General features: G+C 47.7%; 1 long non-coding RNA gene across 1 annotated transcript in view; it reads right to left on the reverse strand.

Annotated features, from left to right (window-relative positions):
• Positions 1-5,094: 5,094 nt before the first annotated feature.
• Positions 5,095-6,638, reverse strand: part of LOC125615859 — a 29,401-nt gene continuing 27,857 nt past the window's right edge. Inside the window, exon 3 of the long non-coding RNA XR_007346450.1 lies at positions 5,095-5,108. This is a non-coding gene — a long non-coding RNA (uncharacterized LOC125615859). The remainder of the gene's footprint in view (positions 5,109-6,638) is intronic.

Consider the following 6,638-nt stretch of genomic DNA (forward strand, 5'->3'; position numbering starts at 1 on the left):
CTGCGTCTTAAGGGCTGGGGAAGGACTCCGATAGTTGAGACTCCTGGACTCGGGTTTCCTGTAGCCTAGCATCTGGTAGGTGGCCATCACCTGGGCACTGTGTCACCGACTCAGTGGGTCTGCCTCTGGATGGGGCTCGAATCGGAATCAACAGAGAATAGTAGTCTCGTAGAACAAAATTTATTGGCAGCAAATAAGGAAACCACAGGAAATCACTTCCAAGGCATGATGAGTCCCGGTAACCAAGGCCAGCCGCAGTTTATTTGGCAGGGAGTGCGAATGCGTGTATGTGGGCGTGGAGGTCCCTCGGCGCATGCGCAGGGGCCTGCAATCCTGCGCAGGCGCGCTGTGAAAACGTGGCTTCTGCTCTTCCCTGGGTGGGGATTTGGGTATTGTCATGAACTAAAGTTAACCTCTCTTGGCCACTGGCACGTGCACCTTAGTATTTCTGAAAAGTAACTGTAAGGAAATTTGATAGAAAAACAATTTTACTTTGACCTGGGCACTGAAAGGGAGACAGCCAGCCACCTGCTTTCTCAGCTGCCCCTCTGCTGACCATGCCTCTGGGCCGTCGGGAAATCCTGAATCTTTCCCAGGCGTAGCGGTGAATAGCATGAGCTGCTGGTCAGGGACCCGTGCAGTCAGGGCTGGGGCAGTGCTCAGTTCCTGCTCCTAGTCCATGTTCACGCTTGCGCCACTCTGGTGTCGTCTAAAGCGCTGTCCATGCTGGGATCAAGAACTGAAAGGCTTTCAGGAGCATTTCGAATTTGAAAGAAATGGAGCGCGGGGTGTTGTACCCACTGCTCAGTGTCTGCTCAGGCAGCTCCTTGAGGTCCTCTCACTGACGGGCTTAGGATAGACGAATGGCTTCAGGCCTGGTCCCTCGCCCTGGTATCCACGTGGGGAAGTGGTCATCGGGCCCAGGAAGAGTTGTGGGCAGCATAAGGGGGGTTGCCACACAAGACATCCAGCTTCTGGCAAATGGGGAATCTATTGCACACCTGGAAGCTCAGATCGGCATCCAAACCTGGGTGTTCTGCCGTCGCAGTGCGCCTGGCTGCAGGTTCCCCATGTCTCCATCTTTCACTTCAGCGGTGGTCAGGAGGTAGTAGAAACCTGTCCTCTGTTAATGCCCTCGGTGACCAGCAAATGTGGCTCCTCAGATAGTTTCATGAGGTGGGGGTGAGTCGGGGTCTTTGTGCTCTGCACTTCTTGGGGCAGTCCTACAGGCTGGAGTTGCTCTGTTGTCTCTTGTTAATGCCCTTTGTGACCTCTGGGCCTCAGGTCCCCATCAGGAAGTGGCAGGCCTGTCTCCCCATGCCGGAGTTCCCTGACTGAGGGTCTGGAGGCCCTGGTTGATCTCAGGGTCTCCTTATCCGCAGAGATGCCCCTGAGCATGCCCATGGACCTCCTAACTATGCTAGCCCTGCTAACAAACTAAAGATGAGAAAAGAGACCAATGAGAAGAGGAACAAAGAAGAGCAAATCTAACTGTAGTCAAAGTCCCCTCAGGTCACCAAAAAACTAGCTTCCTAGGTGAAAAATAGTAAAAATCCTAGGCCCAGCTAGCCAGGGACTTCTGTAAGTGCCTGGGATTCTCTAACAATGACTCCTTATAAGTTCAGAGCAAGAAAAGGATCTATCACAGGTGGGGATAATTCACAGTGGACTTTTTACCTTTGGTCTCAAGAGCACTTTTCTCTTTTTTAACACCCCCCCCACCCAAAGAGCTTCTTTAAAAATGTGGCTTATAGAGATCAATATTCACATTATTAGAAATTAAGCCCTGTAAGATGTTTCAATGTAGCAATTTCTAGCTTACAAATCTGTAATAACTTTTGCCTTTTAAAGGGTTTGTCTAATTTGTAATGTCTAATTGACTTCCGCCTTCTTCAAACTCTGACCAAGGGGTCTCAAGTGACGCAGCGGTCTCGCTGGGTTCACAGTAAGACTCTGGGCTCGACTAGCCTTTCTTCAGACTTCTCTTACCCTTCCAGTCTCCACCCTGCTGCCCCTCTGTGTCTGCCCCACATTGCCCATTTCTAGCAAGAGCCTTGCTAAGGCAGGTTAGACCCCCCCCCCATATACGCTGGGTATCCCTCTTGATATCACACGCTCACCCCTACTGTGGGTGTCTGCTGGCCCTGGCCAGCCTTCAGCAAGAACCCGATAGCCCTGTCCCTGGTGTTTCCTCTCAGTGATTTCCAGCCCCTGACTCCACCCTTCTCCTGGGCTGCAAATCCTCTCTGGTCCAGGCAGCGCTGGGAATGGGCCAGTGCCATCCCCATACCTCTTCCCTCCCGTGGCAGTGGTTCCTGAATAAAACCTGTCTTGACTTCCTCACCGGCTACTGTCCTGCTGAGAGCCACCGCCGAGTCTGTATGGCCCCTGGCATTTTGCCAACAGTATTGATTGACAGGCGAGGCATTACTATCCGCCTCTGCCGCAACTTTTGAGTTCTCGCACTATTTTGGAGTTCTCGTGGGGATTTCCGGGGATTCCCCAAGAGTTCCCATTGGTTGGGGAAGTGCAGGAGGAGGGATTTCCGGGAGAGATTTTTCCGGCTGGGGGTTCCTGGACGAGCCGCGTGGCGTTTGGGAGGATTCCCCGGGAGCTGTGTGAAGTGTTTTCCTGCAGTTGAAAAATAAAGTTTGTTCCTGCTTCAGTGGCTGGTGATTTGTGCCCAGCCAGACTGCGGCACTGTCCAGTACTGGATTTTCTTTATAAGAAAGCATTCTGTTACAGAAGGCTCAACAAGGGACCTCCCTAACACCCGAGGAGCTAAGGGATAATAGTTTTCACCATGTCTTTAATGCTTTTTTTTTCCCTTGAGTCTTCAGAGTCTATTTCCTTCACCCACAAACCAGAGCACTCACTGGGTCCATTGAGGTCTTTGGGGTCTTGCTCAAGGTGGAGTTGGCCATGCTGTGGGGGAAGTGCATGCCCTGCTCTTTTTCAAGCCCCTTAGGCTCTCTAAGGCTCAGGATCCCTGTGTGGCACCAGCGCCTTGGAGGAGTAGCAGAGGGGGTGGAGAATTTCCTTTTCCTGGCCTGAATTGCCATCTTCCTCTGAAGAAATTTTAACACTTGATGTCAGGCAGATCCCCTTGACAACAAATTCCCTTAGTTTCTGTTTGTCTGAGAAAGTCTTTACTTCTCCTTTTGTGAAGGATTTTATCAGATACAGAGTCTTGCTTGCATGGATTCAGAAGAAGAGATTGATGTAATTTCTATACTTACCTTTCTTCTCTAGGGAATGTGGGTCCCCTGTCATCCCCAGAGTCTTTCAAGATTGTCTTTGATTTTTTTTTGAGGTTTGAATGTAATATACCTCCTAAATGTAGCTGTTGGGGTTTCTTTTTTATGAGTTTGTTTGCTTTTATTTTGTATTCACCTGTTTACTGCTCTCTGAGCTTGTTAGATGTGGGGTCTATCATTAATTCAGGAAAATTCTCATCCATTATTACCTCAGTTACCTCAAATATATTTTGTTTCTCTCTCTCTTCTCCTTTTGGTATTCCCATTACACGTAAGTTGCACTTTTATAATTGCAACCCAGGTCTTGGATATTCTGTTCTGTTTCTTTATTCTTTGTTCGACTTGCTTTTCCGACTGAGAAGTTTCCGTGGACCTGTCTTCACACTCAGTGACCCTTTTCTTAGCCATTTTCAGTGAGCTGCTGAGTCCATCAGAGACATTCTCATTTTTCCCACAATGTTTTCATCCCTGGCATTTCTTTTTTTTTTCTTGGTAGTTCAATCTTTTTCCTTCCATTACCCTCTGTCCTGGCATGCTGCCGGCCACTGATTTCCTTAGAGGGCTGAGCATATGTGAATATAATCATCGTTACGGAAAATTCTGGGTCTGACCATTCTGAAATGCCTGCGGTACCTGAGTCTAGTTCTGTTGCTTGCTTTGCTCTGGTTCTTTAAGCGGTGTTTTGCCTTTTAGAATGTCTTGTAATTTTCTGTTGAATCAGATGGATGTACTGGGTGGAGAGAACTGAGGTGAGCGGGCCTTCTGCGGGAGGTTTTATGATTTCACCTAAAAGTAAAGCTCTGCCTTACTCTTTGCTTTAGCCATAGGTGTTAGAGACTAAAATTTCCTCTGGTGTCCTTGTTTTTCTTTTCTTCCCCTGTTCTCTTGGGTTTTGTAGTCTCCTGTCATCGTACAGCACTGTCGACGTGGAACGAGGCGTGCAGGTGGGTGGATTGGGTCTCCATCTTCCAGGGTATCTTTGGCCTCTGGGCACCCTGCACCCCTGCTTGGGTGAGGGAGGAAGGTGGAGGGGCCTGGAGCTGGGTGCCCTCTTCCAGGGTGTTAAGCTCTAGGAATGCCCTAGATATCTTTCAGAATGGTTGCTTTCCCCCTCCTCTGTGGGCACGCAGGAGGGAGTTTCCACTCTGATGTTTACTCTGGCCACCTGGGGGGCTCTGGAGTGGGCTCAGCTCAAGTGCCAGGCCCTGCAAGATGGGGCCCTCTTCATCTGTACCTCTCAAGCTTGTGAACCCCGAGCCCCAGCAATGGTCTGTTTACAGTTTGAGCTTCCTGTACCAGCACTGGCTGCCCGGGCTGCGTCTGTTCCTGAACTTCTGCTCCTGGTAAGCCAGGGTTCTCTGAATTCACCTGTCTCTCAAACTTGATGGTGGTGGGGGGCACTAGTTTGACCTGTGACCTCAGTTCTCTGATGAATCTAAGAAAAGGTGTTGATTTTCAGTTTGTATGGCTTTTTTTCTTGCTTCAGGGACCATAGTGACAATGTCCAACCTGGAAAATACAAGTTTTGCTTGGGCTTTTCTCCAGATATTTGTCCTATTATGAGTAATTATTGCCCATGTCATTTCATGCATATGTGCCCGTGTTTGTTACCCCAGCAGGGAAATCCTGTGTCTTGGGATATGCTTATTCTTAAGTTCTATTCAGTGTGGGACATAACCGAGTCCCTCCCTACACGGGGTGTTGCCAGTCTTTTTAAAGAATGCTGGGTGCTCTCTCATTGGGATTTTAGTTTGCATTTACATGAACACGAGGAAGTTGAGCACATTTGGACCTTTCTTTCATGAATGGCATGTTCAAGCTTTCTACCTACTTTCCTCTGGGGTTGTGTGTCTTGCTGATTTACAGAAACTCTCTTGCATGTATCGGATGGATCTGTCCCCACTCTGACTTACCTCTTCAGTGTCTTCTTTGAATAAACCGAGATTCTTCATTTAAATGTCATCTGATTTGTCAGTCTCTTCCTTTATAGCTGTAGCTTTTGTTGTTGTTGTTGTTTAAGGAAAAAAATCAAAATATTTATGGGCTGGACACAGTGGCACACACCCATGATCCTGGCTACTCTGGAGGCTAAGGCAAGAGAATCACAACTTGGAGGTCAGCCCTGGCAACTTAAATCTTGTTTCAAAATAAAAAAAAAATGTAAAAAGTTGGGAATATGGCTTAGTGGTACACCCCTGGGTCAATCCTCATTAGAGGAAAAAAAAATCAATACCTGCTCAAGGTCATAAAAATAATTTATCTTAGGCAAGTTTATTTTTCTTTTGTGGTGCTGCAGATCAAACCTAGGGCTTTACATATGCTAGGCAAGCAAGCACCCCACCACCAAGCCACACTTCCAGCCTAGAAGTCTACTTTTTCATATTCATATTTAAAACCGCATGCTTTTTCTTGAACTGATTTTAGTGGGTGAGATGTTAACATGTACCTTTTTACATTTTGGCTAACCCAGAGACCTAGCACCATTCATTTTAAAACCATTTAATTGATGATCTGCACTACTCACTTTGCCATAGATATCATATCCACATGTGTTAGTGTGTTTTGGTGGCTTCAATGTCTGTTTCAGGGCTTATATTTTTTCTTTTCCTTGGACAATTTTCTATTATTCTTTCAACGTTTCTGTTTTAATTTCTGTTGGCTTAATATTGTCTTTGTACCTGTAGAGGAGATTATCTAATTTAGTTAATCTTCTGCAACGATGCCTTGGCTTTTCTTGGCCTTTAGTATCTCCTCTAGACTTTAGAATTAGATTGTCAATTTACATTTCTCAAACCCTATTATTTATATTTTGGTTTATAATAAAACTGTTAATTTTTAACCCATGACTCTCCAGTCCTTGCTGCCCACCTGTTCCCTCTAACCTTGCCCACGACACACTCCTGCCAAGCCCAGGGAACCCCAGGTCTCCCACACAGCCCAAACACCACTCCAGACAAGGTCCTGCTATACCAGCCCAGGACAGAACCGGACCATGTGTGCCTGCCTTCTGTGTGAGAAGAGACCCTGCCGAGGGACCGGACAGGGGCCGCTCTCCCACTCCCTGCTCGTCACACATTGGGGCAGGAAAGGAGGCTGTGCCCTGGTTCTGGGGGTCCACCAGGGCTCCAGGAAGTGGCAGTGACGTCTCCTGTCATATTTTGTTGTCCTCTGAGAGCCAGGAGAGAGCAAGAGGTCTGGTTGGCTCATGGGATGAAAGCCACTGTAGTTTTATGCCAAGTGTGTGTTGTGTTTTTATGTGAATCTCTGTGGTGTGTGTGTGTGTGTGAGAGAGAGAGAGAGAGAGAGAGAGAGAGAGAGAGAGAGAGAGAGAGAGAGAGAGAGAGTCGTGAGTGTCACGCATCTGTGAAGGCAATACCCCAT

The sequence above is a fragment of the Marmota marmota genome, unplaced genomic scaffold, assembly GCF_001458135.2.
Source record: "Marmota marmota marmota unplaced genomic scaffold, marMar, whole genome shotgun sequence".
NCBI lineage: Eukaryota > Metazoa > Chordata > Mammalia > Rodentia > Sciuridae > Marmota > Marmota marmota.